The sequence below is a fragment of the Dipodomys merriami genome, unplaced genomic scaffold (assembly GCF_024711535.1).
Source record: "Dipodomys merriami isolate MVZ:Mamm:240054 unplaced genomic scaffold, mDipMer1.0.p SCAF_156, whole genome shotgun sequence".
In the NCBI taxonomy this organism is placed as follows: Eukaryota; Metazoa; Chordata; class Mammalia; order Rodentia; family Heteromyidae; genus Dipodomys; species Dipodomys merriami.
Genome location: NW_027202893.1, coordinates 145,114 through 171,528, shown reverse-complemented (window position 1 = coordinate 171,528; position 26,415 = coordinate 145,114). Strand labels below are relative to the sequence as shown.

At 35.8% G+C, this 26,415-nt stretch overlaps 1 protein-coding gene across 10 annotated transcripts in view; it reads right to left on the bottom strand.

Annotated features, from left to right (window-relative positions):
- Nucleotides 1-26,415, bottom strand: part of LOC138827442 (protein dispatched homolog 1-like) — a 165,286-nt gene that overhangs the window by 68,333 nt on the left and 70,538 nt on the right. The window contains exon 1 of one of the 10 annotated variants that reach the window (XM_070022942.1): nt 23,959-23,977. The exons of 8 other annotated variants lie outside the window; for them this stretch is intronic. The gene's annotated coding sequence lies outside the window, so the exon portion shown is untranslated. Of the gene's footprint in view, nt 1-4,971; nt 5,113-23,958; nt 23,978-26,415 lie in introns of those variants that run through there. One more of the 10 variants, XM_070022936.1, reaches the window with a different exon arrangement.

Sequence of the window (26,415 nt, the reverse complement as noted above, 5' to 3'; positions counted from 1 at the left end):
CCTTGAGGGGGAAAAAAAAAATCTCAGGGGCAGAACCCAGATCCTGAGTTCAAGCCCTAGGATAAGCATGCGTGCAAGCGCGCACACACACACACACACACACACACACACACACACACACACACACACACACACACACACAAAATCTGATTTTTCTCACATTATGGTTCATGTACTTTGGCAGTAGGTATATGTAGGAAGAGACTTGTGAGTATCTTTTACAATTTGGGTTAAGTGATCAATAACATCTTCATTTAGCACAAATTCTTATCTTCCTAAATGTATACTTGAAGATCACTATTACTGAATTGTATTTGTTAAGGCAGTTCTTCTGCTATATGTAGTTATCTAGCCCAAGAACCAGCAAAGACATTTATCTGGACTCTGCTATCAGTCTTGAGGGGAATGCAATATATAACCACAAACATTCACAAGTTACAGATCTGTTACAGCAGTCTCAACTTAGGCTACAGATTAAAATCACTATGGTATTTTTTTTTTAATTACAGGACTAGACCCCTGGCTAGAGGTTCTGATTTAATTCATGTTGGAGTAGTATGGACATGTAATATTTCAAAAGTCTCCCATATGATTCTAAGGTGCAGCTAAGGCTGAGCACCACTGATTTGTACTTTATATAATCAATTCTTATCAATTTATGAAGAAGTAACAAAATATTTAACATTCAGAAAATACTTCTTAAAATGCAAATTATGCTACATATTTGAAAAAACATTTGGACCTGGTATTCCCTGTTCCAACTGCTTTATCCTATTGCACTCTACTTTTCAGATACAGTACTTCTCATGTGGGAAGGGTACCAGCAAGGATGTAGCCACGGATGAGAAAGTCTTAATGAAACATCAGCTTACGTCAGTCAACTGTGCAGAATTCAAGGGCAATAGAGTGCAGGAATGTGAAGCAAGTTGTCACATAGTGTCAATTACTTAGTGGCCTTTTAAAGCAAGTTTAGGAAATAGCCAATTTGACAAACAAGTTTATTTAACCCTCAAGATAAAGTATAGTACTCACTTCTAGTAAGTGTCTGAAAATGTTTCTTAATGTTTCAGTGTGTGTGTGTGCAATATTCCATGTGAGGTCCTGGGGGGTAAGTTTCTGAGTGCATTTTAAGCATCTTAAACCTTTCTGATTGTAGGGTCTAACAGCCTCAGATGCTAGGCCTACTCTGCTCTCTAGCTTCACACCCCACCAAATAAAAAGTATAGGATGTCTGGTAATAAATAGGACTTCAAGATGTGATGGGTCTGTCTCAAGGTTATGAGATTTCATCTGAAACTATTGTGCTGCACTAAAATCCCAAAATGGACAGCTTTTCAACTGAGCAACCCACCTGTATTACCACTTCCCCGGCCGACACGGATCGTATTACTAGGCTTAACTAATTTTGTTGAACAGATCACAAGCATATCTAAAGATACCACATGATGTTTAAATACTTCACACATCCCTAACCCCAACACTTAGCAGCTCAAGGGATGAGGAAAATTAAATAATAATAATAAAAATACCTTCTCCTCCCACATATTGTGAGGCTAAAGAATGTGAGAGAATTTTTTAAATGCCTTTCATTAAACCAAAAACTGAGATCAATCACCATGAATCACTTCAAAGTCATTTGATTTAAATAGGGATGTGTTTTGTTTTAATACCACACTTAGAATTATCTAAACTTTTCCCACAAATGTTAAGCATTTGATATCAGGCCCGACTCCCTGCTGTTTTGTGAACTTTGAAATGTAGCAAATCAAACTTCCTAGAGCAGAGCAGCTTCTCAAATGGGTTCTTCCCTGCAGAGTCCAGCAAATATGATCTCTCAAGGGTATCCTGCAGTCCACTGAGCAACCTGGGAAACATCACTAAAGGTATTTGTATGAATCACCATTAAAGGCATCTTTTTATTTAAGGACTCTGAGAGTTGCTTTAAGCTTAGAAAATCATTTAATTTTAAAGGCTTTCTTCCATTTGATTGGCAAACTAACTTTTAGTAAAAGCCTGGATATAATTTTCATAAATGTTTCTATTCTTTATTGTTAGAAATGCTCCTGAATGCTGTTATATGCTTTCTTGTATCAGATGGACTGTAATTGCAGTTAGAGTGAGTTGACATGGGATTCTGTTTGCTTATAAAGGAAATTAAATTATATTTTTCAATTCAATAGATAAATATCTTTATTTCATAATGATATAAGAAATAGTACTATTTATAATAGCCAAGTTATAGATGCAGCCAAGGTGCTCATCAATACATGAATAAAGAAAGTTGGTACTCAATGAAGTTTTATTTAGCTATAAAGAAGAATGAAATCATGTCATTTGCAGGAAAATGGATGGACCTGGAAATCATCATGGTAAAATAAGCCAGACTTTGACAAAATAGCATATGTATTCTCTCATATGCAGAATCTATCTTTAAGGGGGGGGGGGAGGCAAACCAGGCACGACTGGTTCATTCCTGTAATCCTAGCTACTCAGGAAGCTGAGATCTGAGGACTGCAGTTCAAAAATAGCCTGTGAAGGAAAGTCCATGAAACCCTTATTTCCAATTAATTACCAAAAAAGCATAAAGTAGAGGTATGCCTCAAGTGGTAGAGTGCTAACCTTGAGTGAAAAAGTTCAGGGACAGTGCACAGGTCCTGAGTTCAAGACTGGCACAAAAAATAAAGGGGGGAAGATGAGGGGAGACAAGAGGGGAGGAGAGGAGAGATGAAGGAAGGGCAAGAGAGGGCAGCAGAGGGGAGGGAAAAGGAAAGGAGATGAGTGAGAGGCGGAGGCGAGACTGGGGGAAGAGAGAAGGGAACTATCTGAGAGGACTAAGGGTCCAGTGAAAAGGGGACTAGAGAGGATAATGGGAGATAAATATGATCAAAGTGCATTTATGTATATGATGTATACAAATATAAGCACGTATAAATATACACATGTATGAAATGTCATGAAATAAATTATTTTACAGTTGACAAATATTAAAAAAGCGGGAGAGATTTTAAAGATGCACCTACTATATCCTTTGTGAATAATAAGATGCACCTACTATATCCTTTGTGAATAATTTTGTAATCTAAATGTGTCCATCTCTAATGCATGGGTCCATTTAACAGCATTTAAAAGGACAGAAAAGAAATTTAGAAGGAGAGAACAAAGACCCTCTATTTCCCAAAGCTAGCTTGTCTGATTTAGTTATTTCGCTTTGTCATTTTTTCCTCAAAAGGCTGAGCAGCTCGTCTTGATATTAAACAACTCAGTTTGTTTCTATATTAAGATGTAATCACAAAATGCAAGTTCTACAAAAAATCAGAAAATGTTCATATAGTCATATATGTCAAGGCATAGCCATCATCCACACTGAGTTTTAAAAAACCTGCAGTGAGAATGCACGGTTCTAATATCAAAGCAGTTATAACTGAAGGTAAAGAATCGAGGTATAGTGAACACTGAAAAGCAGATATCCAAAGAGCTGCCAAAAAAGGGTCAATTGCTTCAATAAAGCAGGTGAGATTAGGGTTAAAGGCTGGATGAACCAATTTTTAAAGACACATCATTTTTTAGACTAAGGCAAGGTTATCACATAATTTCTGAATTGCACTGGAGGACAGTCATTTCAGGTACTTAAATATTATATATGTTTATAATCAATGTAAATAGTTGATGTTCACAATTTTAATTCTCATGTCTGTGAAATATACTATGTGAAACATGTGAAGATGGACACTGAAACAAAAGTTCCAAATACATTATCTCAAGAAGAAATTCCAATATTCAATATTTTACAATGAAACATTCAAAAATAGTTGATTGGAGAAACAAAAGTAAAAAATAAAATAATGCAAAAGGCCATCTTTAACATTTTAAAAAGCAGAAATGTGTCAGCATACTTTAAAATCAAGGGAAGTAGCAAGCCTACTAGCAAGATACTTACTAGTTTAGAGCTTATTTACATAGTTCAGTGATATCCTAGCCATCAAAGGGAACTGGAGCTGTCTTAATTATAAATATTATGATCTAAAATAATCCTCTGCTGGATAAAAAGGCATATTTCTTTCAACAAGAATACTTATTTTCTGAAGAAAAGTTTCAGCAAGTTATAAAACGTTCTCTATTTCTTATGCTGTCATCCAAGAAAGGCATTTCTGGTCAGCCAGGATGAAACTATTCAGTTTTCACTAATTTTTTTTTCTGTTTAACCTTCTTAATCTTACATTTTATTACCATATGTAAAAATATTTCATAGACTAATGCAGTCTGAATTTTTCTATTTGTCAAATATTAATTGCCCATTCTCACTTTAAACAAAAGCCAGCAGAGTAAATGTATTCTGATTTGGGCTTTCTGTAATAAGCACAATTATAATGTAGCTATTATTGTTAACAATTTAAACTGCATAGAATGCATGAAATACTTAGTCAACTACAGCTCAAGCGGGTGCACACCAAGTTGTAGGTTTGAAATGAATGCTGATAAGATTTAAACCTGCTGTTGAATCTTAGTTTGCCAATAGGTATCTCACCAAACTTTTCTCTTTATAGGTTCAAAAATAACAATTTACTGTTTTCTTAAAGTATTTATTTTGCAAAAGTGATTCCTATGATTTCATACCTATGCTCCTATCGACTAGTCATGGTAGAAGCACTTATTTTCAAATTTTTCTGATTTAGTTAGTGATTAAACAACAATCTCAAAGTATGAAACAACAGGTCCTACTTTAAATCTCAAATTTCCTTCCAACTTCACAAAGAAAGCACATTTTCACAAACATATCTTACTGTGGCAGGCTATAAAGTAAAATAAGCTTTGTGAGATTTTCATGTATGCTGTTCAAAGTTTACTTTGGGGGGAAAAACACAAATGAGCTGGAATTTTAACTACTACCTTAGAAACTAAGTTTAGTTTTAAAAAATAAATTCTTTCAAAGTAGCCGAAGCAAACATAGCGAAGCAAGAATAAAAATATTACCTTACTGTTAAAAGAAGAAACTTCTCTGGTTCAGTTTGGTTTACAAAGATCTGCAGCTTCACAGCCACCACTGGCTGCAGGAACAGGGAGCCACAGAAAGCAAGAGTTGGCAGGAGCAGCTAGGGGCAGAGCAAACTGAGAGCCAGGAGGGACGGAATGACAAGCACATGCAGATTGCTTTGAATTAGGCATGTTAGGGGCTGGAACTTGTGTTGTTTGCTCTCCTATAGGACAGGAGTTTTTCTCCTACTTAACCCCTGGGGGCAAGTTAATAATGGTAACAGCTGGCATACAGAGAAGCCTGATCAGAGCAGGAGGTCAGCAAGCCAGGATATGAAGGTGACATGTAATTTCTAGCCTTTTCCTGCTTCTACAGGGAAATTGCAACAAGGACTGTTTTTAGTTATAATGTCCTTTGATCTTTCAGATTTAAAGTTACTTAGTAGATTAAAGCCATGTTGGCTGATATTATTTGCTTGCTTAGCCTAATATAAGTGTTACCAATTCAGTTTTCTGACACATAGGGTTAGAACACTTAAACTAACACAAATAAACACCATTTTGTGTTTATTTCTAAGTTCCGGAGATTCTTGTGCTCTTTCAAAAATGGCTCTTGCTTTTAAGACAGAAACTTCATAGTTTCGAAAGAGGCAGCCTTCATTTTTAAAAAGAAATGCCGGAGTCAAAGCTATGCTTTCCTTCATTTTTCCTAACTACAAAGTTTTTCTTAAAAAATAAATAGCTTTGACACTGCCTTTCATAAAGGAATGACCCTGATACTATTATTTCAAATTCTACATAAACACCTTGCAAATATCTACAAATACTTCAAACGTAAAAATGACAAGCAATAATTTATTCAACCTTTTAAGTCTAACCTTTCATATTATAGAAAGGAATAAACAATCTTTCTAATAGGGCATACTGATTAGTTAATTATGAGAGTTCAAAAATCTCCCAAGAACAAAGGAAAAATAAACTTGGACTTCATTAAAATAAAAAAAAAGTTTTGTACAAAGAACATTATCAGAAAAGTGAAAAAACTTCATACAATTGGAGAAATTATTTTCAGATAATGTATATAATATAGATATTGTTCAGATGTGTTGTTTTTTTTTTAAAGCTTCCTACCCCTCAATGAAAAGACAATCTAATTCAAAAATAGCAAAGTTTCTGAACAGACAGTTCTCCGAAGACATGCAAATAGGCAATACTAATCATTACTAGTTTAAGGAAACACAAATGAAAACCACAATGAGATACCAGTTGTCATCCTCAAAGACAGCCATAAAATGCAGAAAATAGCAAGGACTGACAAGGGCATGGAGAAATTAGAACTCTTACATTCTTGTTGGTGTAAATGTAAAACATCATGTGGCTACTGGGAAAAACAGTTTCAAAGTTAACAAGAACCACACATAGAATTACCACATGGCACAACAATGCCAATAAGGTACAGTTGATCCTCATTTGTGGATTCTGTACTTGCAAGTTTGTCTCCACACAATAATTTATTTGTAACCCCCAAAAGAATCCCTGTGGTGTTTTCAGTTACTCAAACATTCTGGTGCACAGAGGGGTGACTTGTGGATGTACATGCTCCTAATTTAAAGTCCAACAAGAAGACAATGTCTGGCTGTCATATTACAAAAAAAGTGTCCCTCCGTATATTTAGTGGCATTTTTATGCTTTCTGGTGGTGATTTCACTGCTTAAAATGTCTACATATGTAGTGCTAAAGTGCTGCCTAGTGTTTCTAAATGAAAGAAGCAAGAAAGTGTGCCTTTCAGAGACAAATACATATGCACTTTTGTAACTTTGTTCTGACTTGAGTTTTAGTGTTACCACTACATCCAATACTTTACAATCTTTATATTTTTAGCAAAGTTAACAATTCATACATTATTTAAATACTTTAGATCCATGAAGAAATACACAAAGTATGGTACACATTGTTATTTCATTTTTTTAAAAAATCATGTTTTTTATCCAGTCACTTCAATATGTCTCCTAACACATTATTCAAGTGAAAATAAAGGTGCTAGTGACATTCCAAAGTTCTAACATTCTCTGAAAATAATCTCTTTTTTTTTCTAGTATCACTGGGGCTTGAACTCAGTTTCATGCTCCCTCTGCTTGTTCATTTAGTGCTCCACCATTTGAACTATGTCTCTTTTTGTTGCTAGTCATTTTGAAAATGTAATTTCATCAACTTTACTTCCCTGCTGGCTTCAAATCTCAATCCTTAAGATCTGTTTCCTCTGTAGCTAGGATTATAGGAGTAAGCCACTGGCACCTGGCTGAGCCACCAAACCTAATCTATTTTTCGGAAATCATATACTGTAGTTGTCTCTCTTAATTATTAATAAGAGTAAAGAGCCTGGAAGAGGGAGAAAGGGACACGGGTCAGCAGGAAAAGTATACTTAGTTCTTTTAAAAAGTAAAGAAAAAAAAATAGCTGTTCTCTAACATACTCTCTCTCCCAACTGAACCTAGTCCAGAATCTAATTCCAGATTTTCTTATCCTTATTAACACTTAGACATTCTATCTTTCTTTTTAGTACTCAATGCTAAAACTCAAATACCCTAGTAAACTGTTGCCTAATGTAAACTAAACAGAAGACCAATGCTGCAGCAAGATTTTTTTTCTTTCAGAATGGCCAACAGTTTAGCAATTTGAAAGAAAAATTCACTGAAACTAACCATAGGTCAGTTCTACACACAATATTCCATATTGTATGTTAACACTTCTGGAATAGATTGTTAGATGTGTACTACTGAAGACTCAAAAACACAACTTGTTGTTAAGCATAGTCCAATATAGGCAATTAGTGAAGACCTGGCAGTCCAGTCTCAGCTCTACCATTCACTGGCTATGAAACCTCCATCTATTAGTCCAATACCCAAAGTTAAAACATTACAAAAGATGATCTGAGAGATTCTGAATTCAGTTTTTGTGCCATAAATAGATAAAAATAAATCCCAGGATTTTTGTTGTTGTTGTTTTGGTTTAGTTTTGTCCTGGGTATGGGGCTTGAGCTCACGACATGAGCACTGTCCCACGAAATTTTTTTTTCTCGAGGCTAGTGCTCTACCACTTCAGCCACAGCTCTACTTCTGGCTTTTCTGTTGCTTAACTAGAGATAAGAGTCACATGGACTTTCCTGCTTGGGCTGACTTCAAATTGCAATTCTCAGGTTTTAGCCTCCTGAGTAGATAAGATTTTTATAGGCATGACCCACCGGAGCCCAGCTTAAATCCTAGTTTTACTATTTAAATTTAGATTATTTAAGAAAAGACTGTATAGTGAAAATTAAGTCAATCAAATTTGGAGCAAATGATCAGATTGCAAGTAAGGTGGAGGAAAAACAAAACAAGCATGTTTGTTGCTACATTCCTTCCCATGAATTTGGAAATATACTCCAGTTTATATTCTAATCTCATCTGAGAAATGACATTTCTTAATCTCATGGCTTCTTTCATGTTCCATTTCCTATTGGAAATTCTATTTCCAAACTTACAAATATTGCAAATGCAAAATTTGTGGCCTTACTTCTCTTTTATAATCTCATATCTAAGGAGTTTGGTCTGCACTGTCCAGCTTGAGAGGCTATCCATGCCCTTCCCCATTTTTATTTGCTGGGCACTGATTTCCTTTCAAAGAACTGTCCCAAAGTTGCTTTTTCCCTTGACCTTATCTTAACTCTCTCCCCACTCCTACCCTGCAAGGCTGAGGATGACACTGAAGGAAGCACGAACAAATGCATACTAAAACAAATGCACACGCTTGCCTCCCCAGGGCTCTCCATGATGCTGTGATTCATCTCATCTGCAGATTCTCCACTAGAAATCCTTACAAGGTAAAATCAATCAATCAATCAATCCATGGTCCTACCTGAATCCTAGCAAATAATGAAATGAGTTTTACAGGAAAAGGCAACTATTGGATCATGAGTTTTTTTCAACATTTATCATCTCTATCTCAAAATTATTCTTTTTTTTTTGGGGGGGGGGCATCCAGTCATGGGGCCTGAACTCTGGGCCTGGGCGTTGTCCCTCAGCTCTTCAGCTCAAGGCTAGCGCTCTACCACTTGAGCCACAGTGTCACTTCTGGCTTTTTTCTTTTTGCTTATGTGGTGCTGAGGAATCGAACCAGGGCCTCAGGCATGCAAGGCAAGCGCTCTACCACTGAGCCACCTTCCCAGCCCCCCCTCAAAGTTATTCTCAAACCAGTCCCTTGACCATCAAAATGTTTGACCTTCTTTCCTAAATTAACTAGTTACACACCAGATCTTTGCTGTCCACTTAGCTAGCCACAAACCAAGTGCAGCTATTCAATTTTAAATTAATTTATATTAAATGGAGTTAGAATTTTAGTGCCCCAGATGCATGAGCACCACATTTCAAGTTCTCAATGGCCACCGGTAGCTTGTTGCTATAGTACAAAAGAGTACAGGTAGAATTTCTATCACCACACAGATTTACTAGACAGCACTTTAGTTTTTTCCTGCCAAGTCTCTTTACTCTGTCTTATTCTCCCTCCACAAGTTCACCTTTTTCTTCTCTCTCTGCCAACCCCTTCAAAAGTTCTTACAAAAATTGTTTGTTGTCCTCTAGCCTAAAAATAATTTCCTTGCTTGGCCTGCTTATTCAGATTAGTCTAGCTTTTTCTTTCCCTCCACTACCAGCAATATCAAGCCTCATCCCAGCTCATTCCTTTACTTCCTACAATCTTACTCCCCCATCTAATAAAACTGTTCCTTCAGAAATGAAATTGAATGGTTTTTTCTCAATACTTATTTCCTTTACGTATCTTCATTTCTGAATCCTTCAGGTAATATTCTTCCTCCTTATTCAATTTCCATTATTCTAACATTCTCTACCTTGTTAACCTCCATTCCATTATTCTTAATTCTCTTATACTAAACCTTGAGCAATATCCAGTAGTACTTTTTTTCCTTTCCTGCATATATCATCACAGTCAACTTCTATTTAAAGTTCCATTGGGCAAGTACTGCTAAAGACATTTCATTTGTGTGTCCTGATGGCATTTCAAACTCAATGATGTAAAATATACATTGTCATCATCAAGCAACTGCTGTACTGGTTTCTACTGCTTTCCACTATCTCAGTCACTTAAACCTCCCATTTTCATTTCAATATTGAACACTTGATTTATACTGTTATCTTGAACTAGGGAAGGAGTTGTGTTGGCCTTTAGGTACTTGTTTAATTCCATTTATTCAATCTCAAATCCCAACCATCAACCTATCCATTCTATATTCTCTGCCACCTTCTTAGTTTAATTGTCCCCTGAATAATTACAACAAAGTACATTTCCAATCTAATCAACATAAAACTTCTTGATTCATCATCAGAAGATAGAGCTAATTAAGCTGCTTTTCCAGACCAAAAAACCACCAATGTCTCTCCTATGCCTACCATGTAAAATTTGATCATTTAGTAGTTGTCTTTCCCATTCCACTCAGTACTCTAGCCAACACTTGGCTTTACTTCTTGGCTTGGAGATGGGGGTTGTCACTAGGGTAACATTGTTACAGTACTTATTTAACATGCAGGAGGCCCTGGATTCAATTCCTCAGCATTGAAGCAGGAGATATGGGACATAGCTGACAGACTCTGCTTTTTTCCAAATAAACTTACACATACATTCTCAGTGTGTGTGCTATTCTTTCATCCAGCAATGGCCTTTTATTACATTTCCAACTTTCCATAACCCCTTTCTGTATAGCACATAAAAAATAGCACATCCTCCATGAAATCTTCCCTGATTATCAGAAATGAATTCTCCATCCTATAAGTCATAGGCTAGTATTTCTTTTTTTCAGTACAGGATTCATGCTGAGGGCCTTGCATTTGCTAGTCAGGTACTCTGCTACTTGAGTCATGCCTCCAGTCATTTTTGTTTAAGGTATTTTTCCAATGTATAGAATTTATGCCCCGGTCATCCTGGACTGTGATCCTTTTATTTATGCTTGCTATGTAATTGGAATGACAGATACACATTAATACACCCAGCTTTATTGGTTGAGATGGTGGTCTCACAAACTTTTTGATTAGGCTGGCTTCAAACCTACATCCTACCAATCTCATCCTCCTAAGTAGTTAGGATTTGTTGGTGTGAGCCACCACTACATCCTGCCGTGACTGTTTTGTCTTTATCACAGTTATTTGGATATTCATTAACGTACACTTAGAGGCACAGACTGTATTATTACCTTTATACCTTTTGGGAAGGTCTATAATGCACATTATAGCATGTGCTAGGTCCAACATTGATCCTTTACAAATATTTATTGAATAAAAATTTGTTACTATTAACTATTCTTTGTTAAGTGGAACAAATGCAATATGGAAGTATAATCTGCAAAATAAAATTCAATATACAAAATCCTATTTCCTGTTGACTTATATAGTCAGCAGAGACCGTTCCCACTTATAGGAAAGAAACAGCCAGGATTCAGTATATTTTAAGCATGATTACGATATGTTGCACTGTTGTCTTTTTTAAAGTCTGGAAGTTAAACAAGTATTGAATATTAAGGAATGACAGCAGCTGGCTATCTACCTTTTCTCCAAAAGAGTACTGCTCAAGTTTATTCTTGGGAAGATTTTAACACTTCATTTTGTGTCATAAATTTTATTTATTTATTATTACCAGTCCTGAGGCTTGAACTCTGAGCCTAGGTGCTATCCCTGAGTCTTTTGCTCAAGGCTAACACTCTACCACTTGAGCCACAGCATCACTTCCAGCTTCTTCTGTACTTTAAGAGTCTCACAGACTTTCCTGCCCAGGCTGGCTTCAAATTGCAATTCTCAGATTTCAGCCTCTTGTGTAGCTGAGATTACAGGTGTCAGCCATGGCACCCAGTCATTTGCATAGTTTTTGAGATAGGACTTTCCTTGACATTAGCAGAATATTTTCTGTGCATTTGATAGCCCTAAGGCTTGAACTCCTTGCCTGGACACTATCCCTGAGTTTTGTTTTTTGGTTTTTGTTTTTGTTTTGCTCAAAGCTAGTACTGTACCACCTGAGCCACAACTCCACTTCTGGCTTTTTGGTGGTTAACTAAAAAAGATAAGAGACTGACAGACTTTCCTTATAGGCTGACTTCGAACCATGATCCTCAGATCTCAGCTGCCTGAGTAACTAGGATTACAGGCATAGGAACCAGTGTCCAGTAAGAAATACTTTTAAATAACAAAACTAATCTATCTTTCCCATTTAGTGAGTCATTACAATTAAACTGTTTCCTTAATTGCCAATTTATCTTACTGCAATCAGTCTGACTTCTCTGATTAAGTGTCTTAGAAATAAGTAAACATGCATATAATCCTAGCTATTAAGGAGGCTGAGATTTGGTGATCACAGTTCAAAGCTAGCCCAGGCAGGAAAGTCCGTGAGACCCTTATCTACAATAAATCACCAGAAAACCAGAAGTGGTACTGTGGCTCAAGTGACAGAGCGCTAGCTAGCCTTGAGCTGAGAAGCTGAGGGACAGCACACAGGCCCAGAGTTCAAGCCCCACAAACGACAAAAAAAGAAATACAAAAAGAAAAAAGAAGTAAGTAAATCTAGAATTTCTTACTTTTTGTTTCTTATAGTCTTTTCTCGAATTGAGTAAAAGCTAGGAAACTACACATTGTCAATAATTTTTGAAAAGTATTTTGGTTATCCAGATTAACATTTACTTAATACTAATTTTATTTTATTTTATTTTTGCTGGTCCTGGGGCTTGAACTCAGGGCCTCAGCACTGTCCCTGAGCCTCTTTGTACTTCAAGGCTAGCACTCTACGACTTGAGCCACAGTGCCACTTCCAGCTTTTTCTGAGTAGTTTATTGGCGGTAAGAGTCTCATGGACTTTTCTGCCCAGGCTGGCTTCGAACTGAGATCCTAAGATCTCAGCTTCCTGAATAGCTAGGATTACAGATATAAGCTGTTGATACCTGGCTATTAAAATTTTTAGTAGAGGTTAAAAACTTTGGCACATATTTTAAAGGGAAAAAGGAGATCAGTAGATTTTTGGAAGTAGTTTTTCATTTTTCTATAAAAGAAAATGAAAATTTAATGCAAACAAATAAGTGAAAATATTATACAATACACTTTAACCTAGCAAAAAGTAATTGCAAAAAAGCTTTTTAAATGTGAAAAATATCTGAAGCAGGACAGTTTTTCATAGGTTTCACACTGGAATTCAGCTGATCATTTGTTTTTAATGAGACATTTTGTCTCACACAAAGCATAGTGTTAACTTTTAGAGGAGAGAAGGCTCAGATCTGATAGTTTTATATTAAATATAAGCTGAATCATTTCAGCCCTAACAAAATTACAATGTTGTAGATAAATCATCTATGAATATAATCTTGTAATGTATGAGGGTTTAAAAACAAAGCAAAATGTATTCATAGGCTCTGGAGACCTTCCAAAATATTTTTAGTGTGCAATATAGGATTTCAAAACACAATGTCTTACTTTTACAATAAAACTCTTGGCAGGAGATCTGTTTTTTAAAATGAAGACCACTATATCATGACTCTAATCTAATTAGAAAAGTCTTTTATTGGTTTCAGTTGTATCTTTTTACCAAACTCTAAAGTGAATCTAAATGAATAAAGTATGTGGTTATTAAGAGGTGGTAGAACTATTAAACTGAAATTTTCTGTAGTTAGACTTTTTAGAGATATTTAGGGAGAAAACTACAATCATTTTCCTTATGTCATGAAATAACAATACAAATAAGTTAATTTTCCAAATGTTAGACTTTACTGGAAAATAAGTCACTTGGACACAAGCAGCTGTCATTTAGATTTATAATTACTACAACACATCATATTCTGATATAAAATGAAGTTGTATGAAAAAGAGTAAATAGAATTCAAAGCTCCTCCTATTTATATTACTTGTGACAAGAACCTCAACTTACCGAACACTAAGACAGAAGACATGAGAGTTAGGCATTTCACAAATGTAGGGGGAGTTCTCTCCTATGTTGAAAATACATGTGTTACTCAGAAGTTTAAACAGTTCAAAAATTGTAAGTCATGCCATGTCTGGCTTCATAAATGTGTTTAAATGATATAACATTCTGTGAGATGACTTGGAAAAGGTAAGAATTAAGGTAATAACAAAAGAGAAAAGAGTAAAGACATTTATATAAGAATTTAGGAATATTTAAAAACAATAGAATATATTTTACTCATATCTTTTAAAAATTCTTTAAAAATCTTAATCTAACCCAATAGTGTGCTTAGGTTTAGAATTCCTGAGGCCTAGCTGAAAGAATACATTTATAAATAGGGTACATTAGAAACTAGGTCCTAGAAGATAAAGGAATCTTGATGTACTTAAGGGTAGAGTATCAATAAAGTTAGCAAATACCAAAGCAAGAGCACTAAAATGGAGCTGGATGTGATGGAACACAGCTTTTGTATAAGCCACCTGGGAGAGTAGGTGGGGGCATTACTTGAGGCCAGGAGCTTGAGGCTAGCCCAAGCAACACAGCGAGACCCCCATCTCAAAACCTAAAACACCAAAAATAAACAAAAGAAAGTGAAAGAAAACTCATCACAATAATTGTTATGCTAAGCCCAGCGCCAGTGGCTCATGCCTGTAATCCTAGCTACTCAGGAGGCTGAGATCTGAGGATCAAAGTCAGCCCTAGCAGGAAAGTCCTTGAGACTCTTATCTCCAATTAACCACCACAAAACCAGAAGCGGTGCTGTAACTCAAGTGGTAGAGCGCATGCCTTGACCTGAAGAACTCAGGACAGCATCCTGGTCCAGAGTTCAAGCCCCACGACCAACAATCATTGTTGTGCTTTACAGTAAGGCTCTTCAAGACCAAGACATGTTTGGCATATTCACCAAAAACTTGGTAAGAGCATAGGCAAGTTCTAGTTGACCATAGTTATCCACAGTGCACATGTGTGCACATGTGTTTAAGGCAAAGGTTACCTGTGGTGCTAATATAATTTGAAATACTGACACAGTGGTCTACCTAGTAAATACAGCGCTATATTGCTGCCTTTTAGTTGCAACTGTGATTTTAAACTGTCAAGCAAAAATGAATCTCCAGAATAGAGACCAGTCAAATGTTCCAGTTCCAGTGTTGAGACAAGATATCTATCTTTATGCTCCTAAATATGCTGGGATGCACATCGCTACCTTTTGGCATCTGCAAATGCTCACAATGCTATAAACAGGACTACATAGAACCAATATAAGTCATCTGAGGGACTATTAACTTTAAACATCTTTGGAGAAGAAAAATCCACTAATTTCTTAGCCTATTTCAGATGCAACTCAAATAACCTAAGATTGCAATACTTTTGATGAAAATGTAGGAGGAATACATTTAGCATGACTTTAAACACTCTCTTATAACAAAGCCTACAACCTATAATAGACATCATGATTCTTTAATCACAAAATAATTACAACAAAAATAATCATACACAATATTACCTTCAATAAAGTACTTTATTTACTAGTAGACCATTGTATCCAGTTTTCAAATTATATTAGCACCACAAAGATAACCTTTCCCTTAAACATCTGTGCACACACATGCATGCACACACAAGAAACAAGTATCACAATGTTGTTAGTGATATTCAGTATTTACATTTTTCAGAGATCTGTCATCTGACAGATTCAGTATTTACATTCTTCAGAGATCTGTCATCTGACAGTGTTACAATACAAGAGAACAAAACATGAAAATGAAGATGAAGAGCTGCAAAAATGAAACTAGTAAGCTCTTTGTTTTGTTCCTAAGTTAAGGTATCTGCCTTACTGAGTCACCAACTGTAATAGCTTTCTGGAATATCTCAGTCACTGACCAAGAATCCCTAAATAGGAACTTTACTTAATATCCTCTAGTCATATTTCCTTATGCATTACACAGTCAACACAGCCCTCAAACACTGCATATTTGATATACACTCCACCTTCCATCCCTATGGGATATGAGGCAATTCAGTGTTCTTTATTTCCTCTGCCAAGTGTGATGCCATGGCTGTACACGTCCACACCCTGTTGGCTTTGCAAGGAGTCAAATCCAGCAAAGATTAAGCTCAGATCCCCTATGTAAGAACAAATGGAACTGTCACAAATCTTAAAATAATCCTGGTCTAGTATAATGATAAAATGTACCTTTTCCTAATCTCTGATTATATTTACTGTGTTAGTCAGCAAGTATAATCCATTACTATAATAAATACTTAAGATAATCAATTTATTTTGACTCACAATTTCATAAGTTTCCGTGCATGGCTGATTGACCCAGTTACTACTTTTCAATCTTAACACATCATGGTGATAATTACATAGGAAAACTACACATCTTGTAGTCATGGAGCAAAAGAGTGAAAAGAGAACAGGAATGAGGTTTAATTTTATTTCAAGGGTACCTGCTCAATGCCCTGAAGGCCATCTTACTAGGCCCCACTTCTTAAAAGTTCTACCACTTCCCAATAGAACTAAACTGAGGATCAAGCCTTCAACACCCGGACCTGTGGGGGACATATGATATCCCAATTACTGTTAGCCAATAGCTATTACTAATACTAGTACACTAACAAAAGCCACTGTGGACAACTACAGCTGAACTCAAACTTTGGGAAGCTAGGAGTATATGAGAGATTTTTTTTTTTTTTTACTTTGCTATGATCTTAGCATTTTCATATCTTTTGACACTCAGTTAAAAACTAAGTTTTGCAGGATCTTTCATCACATTCCTGGGAAAGGTGGGCTGATATTCAAGATTAACACTATTTGCAGCATCTGTTCTTTCAGTGATAAACAGCTGTGCCTTTTTGTAGAAGGTAACTGAAAAGAAGAGGAAGAGAGAAGAGTGAACCAGAGGTGAGATCCTGGTGCCCATATTATCTTGTTTGTAAAAACAAAGTTCCTTGAGCTGTTCCAGAGAAACATACAGCCCAGATTAATAACAATGTATAGACTTCACAGGTCAAGAAAAGAATTTTTTTCTCCTCCTAACATGAAAGCATTAAAGGAATATCCCTTTGGCATAATGTTTTCAAAAGCAATTAAATTTTAGATAATAAAATACATTTATTTCTGGATTCTGGTAATGCTTTTTTTTAAAGTTTTGATCCAATTTGTTACATTCAGGTCATGATTTTTAATTTTTTTAATTAATAAGTTTTTTATTGTGAAAATACCATACAGAGGGGTTACAATTACATGAGCAAAGTAATGAGTACATTTCTTATCAAGCATTGTTGCCTCCTCCTTAGTTTCCCCTCACAATCCCTGCCTTCCCATCTACCCTCCCCATCCTCCTACCCCCGCCCCCTGCCAAAGTTGTAATGTTTGTTTTTCGACATAGCGTCTTGTACATCTCATTGTTGCAATGGGTCCACCTGTATCCCTATTTAAACAATTTGTTTTTTCCCTTCCCCTCCCCAAATTATATCAACATCAAATACAGTGAAAACAGGGGTTATACTGGGGGTGAGGGACATACAAAGCAACAACAACAAAAAAATATCTCTTATTTGATTTTTAATTTTTTTTTTTTTTGGTCAGTTGTGGGGGCTGAACTCTGGGCCTGGGTGCTTTCCCTCAGCATTTTGGCTCAAGGCTAGTGCCCTACCACTTGAGCCATAGCACCACTTCTGTCTTTTTTCTGCTAATGTGATGCTGAGGAATTGAACCCAGGGCCTCATGTACGCGAGGCAAGCACTCTACCAATGAGCCAAGTTCCCAGCCCATGGCAATGTATTTTAAAAGTTCAACTGAGCATGTGCACAAGTCTTCCTGTAAGAGTGTTTCATTTTTCAAATGTTCCTTTTTTTTTTTTTTTTTGCCAGTTCTGTGGCTTAAACTCTGGGTCTGGGCACTGTCTCTGAGTTTTTGTGCTCAAAGCTAGTGCTCCACCATTAGAGCCACAGCTCCACTTCCAGCTTTCTGTGGTTAATTGGAGATAAGAGTGTCATGGGCTTGCTTCAAACAGCAGTCCTCCATACTCAGCCTCCTGCATAGCTATGGTTACAGGCATAAGCCACTGGCACCCAGTTTCAAATGCTCCTTTTAAAAACTTAAAATAACCGGGCACCGGTGGCTCATGCCTGTAATCCTAGCTACTCAGGAGGCTGAGATATGAGGATCAAGGTTCAAAGCCAGCCCAGGCAGGAATGTCATGAGACTCTTATCTCCAATTAACCACCAGAAAACCAGAAGTGGCACTGTGGCTCAAGTGATAGAGCACTGACCTTAAGCTGAAGAGCACAGGGACAGCACCCAGGTCCAGGGAAAAAAAAAAAAAAAAAACACCTTAAAGTAAGTTATCTACATTTGATATAAAGTATGTCAAATAAAGGGGTTAGGACTGGGAAGGTGGCTCAGTGGTAAAGTGCTTGCCTTGCATGCATGAGGCCCTGGGTTTGATTCCTCAGCACCACATAAGCAGAAAAAGCCGGAAGTGGCACTGTGGCTCAAGTGGTAGAGCACTAGCCTTGAGCTGAAGAGCTGAGGGACAGCACCAGGCTCAGAGTTCAGCCCCCACAACCGACAAAAATAAATAAATAAATCAAATAAAGGGGTTGAGTTACAAATCAATACAGAAACAAGGACTGTTTGAACCTCAAATTTTCTAAAGTTATCTCAAATATAAATGCTAACCAGATGCCCATTCCTTCATTCATTCTATTCTTCCCTCACTTCATTCTTCCCTTTCCACTTCTCTCCCTCTCTTCATCTCTCTCCATTCCTTCTTCCCTCTCTCCCTCTCCTCTTCTTCCTTCCTTACATATTAGGCAAGTATTTTAACATTGAGCTAAATTCCCAGCCTACCATTCTTTTTAAAACCTTACTCCTTTTCTGAATGCTTAATAATAATAACTTGAGACTCCCTGTAAGGCAGAAAGAAAGAGTAAATGGAAAGTAAAATATATCCATGAAGGATGACATCTTGCTCAGCAAATGAAATAACAACTACAAAGGTAATATAGTTCAAGTAATTTAAATACTTCAGGAAACAGCTCCTTTTTCAAATAAACTCTAACTTGGAGTTTATATTTGGAGAATATAGTCTAACAACACCTTACCTCTATAGTGAAACATGTAACTTAATATGTTGATATATAAAAGCTATTCCCATCAATAAAAACGAAGCTTAAATCATTAGTTTACTTGTTTTATTCTTTAATATTCTATAAAGCAATTCATTCTTAATTTTATATTTCAATTCTACCTATTTCCTAGGAAAACCTTCTAAGAAAATACAGATGACTACCAAGTAACAACCAGAAGAGTTGGGACCCTTCTTATATCAAATAAATCTTCATTTAGTAAATTCCAGTCATTATTTTTGCTCTATTCCTAGACTTCAAAGTACAATCCGTTTTCTAAAATATAGAATATCTTAGTTTTATCCTGTTACAATATTGAGTCATGCAGATTGAGAATCATGCAAATGGTTCCACATCCCAGGATTACATCCTGCATATGGTAACTATGCTTTATCCTCACTTCCACCACTATATCACCTGCCAATATTCAGACATGAAGGCATGCCTCTCTCATACTGCTATTTTTCTAGCTCACATTCTTTAGTGAAACCTCAAATAACCAAATAAGTTCAACAAAAGTTTACTGAAGCTTAAGAATATACTGTGATTGGCTTTTGATTTGCTATCTAATAATCCCTGAGAATAAATTAAAAGTTAAGGAACACCTTGATTAATGCATAGTCAACACACATAATTAACCTAGTCTAAGAAACAGTCCAACATATGAGGAAACTAGGCACCAATAATAGACTAATGAGAAAATAAAGTAATCATAAAAAAAGAGCCATCAAGGCCAAAACTGTATGATATACATATCAAATAACTGGGAAGAAAAAAAAAACAGCAAAAATTAGGGCAATCTCAGGTAAAAGTAGAAAATTGAGAAAGACAAAATGTAACACTGAAAAGAGGCATGTCAGAAGAAAAGTAATTTATGATGTAATTTAATATTGACTAATACTCTAACTTCTAAAATAATTTATTGGTAGAAAAAATATAAATGGGAAAAAAACTGCAACATGACACATAACTACAGATTAAGTGCTAAAATAAGGTTTAAGCCCTCTTGGCTAAGCATGGCAGTACATGCCTGCAATACAAGTACTCAAGAGGCTAAGACAAGCCTGAGCTATCTATATGAGACCCTGTCTCAACAAAGGAGGAAGAAAAGGAGAAAGAGGAGGAAAAAGAAGAACCACAGTTGGCAATACAGCTTTAACTTTTTTGGTTGTCATACTTTCTATCTGAGATAACATTTCTCCTTGCTGAATGCTTCTTCTATTTCTTTTAGGGAGATTAAATAACTGATAAACACACTTTGCTATCTATTTAGAAATATCTTAACTTTGCTCATTTTCAAATACTAATTTAAAAGGTGATATTACAGATATTACACAGCACTACCAGAAAACAAACTCTGTTTCCGGTCTCTCTGCTGCTTTTTATCCTATATCTCCCCTTAGTTCATATCACAGGAAGTCCTAGGAAGAGCTGATAACTTTTCTTTTCTTCTCCTTATTTTTTGGTCCTGGGCCTTCAACTCAGGACCTGGCACTGTCCCTTAGCTTTTTTTGCTCAAGGCTATAGCTCTACCACTTGAGCCACAGTGCCACATCATTTTCCCACAAATGGATTTGTAGTGAATCTACTACATTCTATTTCCTGGCCTTCTTAAAATTTAGTACGTACTACAGAGAGTTCTAAAAAGTTCAGGCCATAATAAAGATCTCATTATTTAGATACTGAATAGATATATAGTATCTTCCTCTTGTGTCAGAGGTTTTTAAAAAATAAACTGTGGTAATTAACAGCTAGTATTTGATAATTCTTTCCAGATAGAAACTAAAATATCAGGGACAAGAAATAAGCCTATGAAATGGAAAGACTTGGAAAAATTATATTAAGTGAAGTAAGCCAGGCCCAAAGAAACAAAGGTCCCATAGTTTCCCTTATTTGCAATAACTAGTATATGTCTAGGACAAGCAGAAAAGGTCAAAAGCTATGTACATTTGACCATATAAGATGATGTGAAGAGAAATGAATCCCAAGATAGGGACAAAAGAGGTTTTATCTTTGTTGTTGTTGTTTTTAATGTACTTATAATGTACTATGTGATTTTTCTGTTTCTCTTGTATGTTCTTCCCCCATGGTATAACCACTGTTTTCAATGTATTTGATTCCAGTGCCCTGCATCTTGAATATACATTTTTCTAATTTGGGGAGGGGAAGGGAAATATCAAAATGCTGAAATAAGGATACAGGTTGACCTACTGTAGCAATGAGATATACAAGACATTATGTTGAAAAGGAACTTTACAACTTGGTGGTGGAGGAGGAGGGAGGAATTGGGGAGGTGGGTCGGGAAGGGATGGTAGAGGAAAAAAAAAGGAGAGGGTAACAATGCTCAATAGGAAATGTACTCATTACCTTACTCATGTAACTATAACCCCTATATACAGTATCTTTACAATAAAAATATATATTAAAAAAAGAAATAAGCCTATGTATTGGTATTTCTGGAATCTAACAGAGTGCATGATATACAGCAAGTCCTCAACAGTTAAACAAAAAGATGAAATTATTCACAACCTGTTCATCTTTTCAGGTGAAATATTTTTACAGACAACACTGTAGTAGTAATACACAGTTAATGGCAATATTTCTTTGGATACAATATTTTTTTCTTTTCATTATGAATATTTTTTAATTCCCAAAGTCCTTTATGCTTTAATTTTTTACTAGTAGGCCTAGTGGTACATGTCTATAATGCCAGCACAAGAAAGGTGGTTGAGGCAAGAAGATCACAAGTTCAAAGCTACCTTGGGCTAAACAGTGAGACCCTGTCTCAAATAATAATTAACTAGTGCTTAACTTTTTAACAGTATTTTTCATATTCTAACACAAGTTGCCCCAAACCAACAACTCCATGGAATAACTGAAATTTATTAACGATAAAGGAAGCTTTCACACAGATGACATTAAGTCGATTTTATAATTCTTATTAAAGCATGACAGAAGAGTCCATGTAAATGCAATAAAGTTTAATTGAAATCCAGTTTGTACTAAAAAAGTAGGTATTATATGCAATGAAAGCATTAATTATAAATAAGAAACAGTTTTAGAAAAAGTCTGAATTTTCTCAGAAATTAGCCAACATATACTTATGATCAAATCCATGCATTTAGTTAAGAGGACAGCTACAATGATGTTATATGTTATTTGTACAGTCTGCACTTGAAAACTGAAGTTATTCTTTAATTAGCTATTTCTAAGACAAAGTTAATAGTTGTTTGAAAATGAGGCTCATTACATGATTTTGTAAATGTATGCTGTAATAACTAACATTACTATACAGCTGTATAAACATATTTACTATGACACACTCTTCTGCCACAGGTGTGTATTTTCCATTCTCAGCATTACTAACATGCATTTCAGACTAGTAAGTTTTAGAACTAAAAGTCAAGGAAAGAAATGTTTCTTAAATTGCTTCACTATTTGTAAAATAAAATGTAAGCCAACAAAACACTTGGTATGTCACAATTGATCCTATTTTTTCTTTCATGTTCTCTTTGTTCTTGAGTGGATATATGGTAGCTACCCTTTTTTATTTAATTTTAGACACAGCAGTTATAAAACTCTGATCTACAAATTCAGTAAGATCAGTCTCCAAATAGATTATTTCTTTTGCATTTACCAGCAAATATACTAGCAATATGAATAGAATTTTGTCCTTCACACTATAGGTTTTTTAAATTTGTTTGTTTGCTTTTGTTTTTGCCTGTCCTGGGGCTTGAACTCAGGGCCTGGGCTCTGTCCCTGAGCTTCTTTTGCTCAAGGCTAGCACTCTACCACTTAAGCCATAGCACCACTTTTGACCTTTTCTGTTTATGTGGTATAGAGGAATCAAACCCAGGGCTTCATGCATGCTAGGAAAGCACTGTGCCACTAAGCCATCTTCCCAGCCCCTCAAAATATGGTTTTATAAACTAAAATATTCTACTAAACATAAACAACTAGAAGTCACTTTATTAAAACACAAGTCTCTGAATATGCTAAAGACAAATTATACTTTCTGGATTTTTATATAAAGTATATTAAAAGGAATGTCTTTAGAAATTAACATTTAGTCACTTGGAATATCATGAATGCTAATGAGCTAAATTATACTAGAAAAACCAGCAAATAAGTTAACATATAAATCATATCTTTGGTGCAATTCAGAACAAATGGCTTGGTAATGAATTAGCCATACTGCACTAGATCAAAAATTAGATGATTACTTAAAAATAGAGGCTTGGGAATCACACATAAATCCACTTTCTACCTACCAAGTAATTCAGACATCAAACTTAGATATTATCTTTTGGTTTTGAAAATATAACAATCTGAAATCCCCACAATGGCAGTTATTCAAATATCTTTTATCTTTTCAATGATATTTAAAATAATTTCAGCCTTTACAAAATGGACACGAGAATATTTTTCAGTTTTTATCCAATACCTAATTGCTTCATCCTTCCTGATTAGGGAAATGAGTAAGTAGACTACTTCTTTTCTCATAAAAGGAATTTGAATTGTAGGAGTATACAGCTCATAGGCTATGCTTTATTTGATCTGAGTTTTTTAACCACACATGAACTGAAGCAGACAAGGAGAATTAAAACGTATTTAAGCACAAATTAACTATAATTTCTTCTGAGACAATGCCTAAACATAAGTCTTATTAACACTCAAGAGAAGCTCTCTTCCCTACCCTTTAAGAAACATCTCAGTAAGCTGGGCACCGGTGGCTCACACCTAGCTACTAATGAGGCTGAGATCTGAGGATCATGGTTCAAAGCCAGCTGGAGCAGAAAAGTCCATGAGACTCTTATCTCTATCACAAAACCGGAAGTGGCGCTGTGGCTCAAATGGTAGAGCACTCACCTTGAGCTGAAGAGCTGAGGAGCTGAGGGACAGCGCCCAGGCCCAGAGTTCAAGCCCCATGACCAACCAAAAAAAAAGAAAGAAAGAAACATCTCAAAGCCTGTGTTAGGTATCCGATAAATCAAAGATTTAATCTTTGATACATTTGGGAGGCATTGTCAAATATCTCTGTTACGGTCTAATTTTTCATAGTGTAATCTAACCTAAGGTCATACTACATCTAAATTTCTAACACAGTGATCATGAAGGCAGCTTAAACGATATGAGCTCTTTAAAGAACAGCTTGCAGAGCTTTTTGTTTTCCCATTCATTGGAAAGAAAAAGAAACAATAACTGCAGTGTTGTATTAAACATATGTTTCAAATTTTCCAATATTTTAGAAGAGATATTAAATACTTAATTATAAAATCTAGTATAAAATCTAGAACTATAAAAATCTACTTCCTACAACTGAATATTCCCTTCAGAAACCAATACAAAAAAAAAAACTTACGTTTTTACTCATAAGAATTTTTGCAACTCAGATTTTCTATCTGATTCCATTTTCTTCTAGCTTTTGTAGCTCTTTCAGCCAAAATTCCAAGTAGTATATATCCTGAGTCTCTGCAGGTAGCAAAAATGCCTTTTTTGTTCCACTCCTCTTTCCTTCAGTACTCTGAAGATATCATTCCACTGCCTCCTGGCATCTACTAGAGCTGACTGCCATTGGTCTCAACTTTCATTCTGGTGGGAAAATCTTTTCAAGTCTTTTCTCTTTTATCTTCATATAAGTATGTCATAACTTTTCCTGGCTCCTCAAACTTTACAAATCCTTCTCTATTCTCTAATGAACTACTTCATTAATAAAACATTAATGAGCAATCAGAGGAGATCTTTCCCAATTTACCATACCAGTATCTAGATACAGGTAAATTTTCTATCATTCTACTCTTCACTTCTTTTTTGTTTGTTTGTTTGTTTGTTTGTTGGTGGGGGGGGTCTGGTCATGGGGCATGAACTCTGGGCCTGGGCGCTGTCCCTCAGCTCTTCAGCTCAAGGCTAGCGCACTTGAGCCACAGCGCCACTTCCGGCTTTTTTTTTTCTTTTTGCTTATGTGGTGCTGAGGAATTGAACCCAGGGCCTCATGAATGCAAGGCAAGTGCTCTACCACTGAGCCACCTTCCCAGCCCCTCCACTCTTCACTTCTAAGGCTAACCCTTCTCAACTACTAGATTCCACTCATTCTCATGTACTTGAGTATTAAAATTCTCTACTGGATTATTTCTACTAGCTTACAAATATGCTTTTATGTTCCTCAAATTAAAGTAACAAAACAGAACAAAGGAAGGTTAACATTGACCAAGAAGCACTGTACTCATAACCTAAGGATTTGCAACCCCTAAATAGTAACAATAATAATTTCAAAAATAACAAAACAGACAAAACACTTTTCCTCATTCTGTAACTCCCAAGAACTACTGGCTAGTAGTTAAGTACCTAGCTTTAGTTTCTGTTTATAAAATATTAATTGAAATCAAATGGGAGGAAGTGGCGCTGTAGCTCAAGTGGTAGAGCGCTCGCCTTGAGCTGAAGAGCTGAGGGACAGCGCCCAGGCCCAGAGTTCAAGCCCCACGACCGACAAAAAAAAAAAAAAAAAGAAATCAAATGGGATTGTCTTGTACTCAATTGAGGTCATCATTTCCTTCACTACTTTCTTCTTTGTTTCCCATCTCTAATTTTTCAGGTATGTTACTATCTTGTCTTAAAATTATTATCTAGAGCTGAGCACCAGTGGCTTATACCTATAATCCTAGCTATTCAGGAAGCTGAAGTTTGAGGATAACGGTTTGAAACCAGCTGGGGGAAGAAAATTTTGTGAGACTCTTATCTCCAATTAACAACCAGAAAACTAGAAGTGGCTCAAAGTAAGAGAGCACTAGCCTTGAGCAAAAGAGCTCAGGGACAGTGCCCAGGGTATGAGTTCAAGCCCTATGACTGACAGAATAAAATAAAATAAAATAAAATTTGGAAAGAGAGTTTCAATTAAAAATGAAACTAAAGTATATGTGATGCTGAAGTGAGCACTCATAAGTCTTACTTTTTTTTTTTTTTTTTTTTGATGGTACTGGGCCTTGAATTCAGGACTTCATGCTTGGTAAGCAGGTACTCTACCATTCAGCTATACCTCCTCCAATAACAAGGTTTCAATAGTTTAAAATTATCTAAGAAATTCTCATTTGTTTTTCCACAGCATCACATTTACTCTTTAAAGAATGCTATGTCACATAAAACCAGACTTGATACTTCAATAATTATGTTCCCTCCCTCAAGAGCTTACAATATGACCTCAGCCATTTTTTTAAAAAAATTCTCCTTACTACCTCTGAAAAGGACATTTGATACTGCCTTAAACTTCAGAATATATCTGGTAGTAACAAACATTTTCCACTCAAAAGATGTTTATATCCCTGAAGTTAA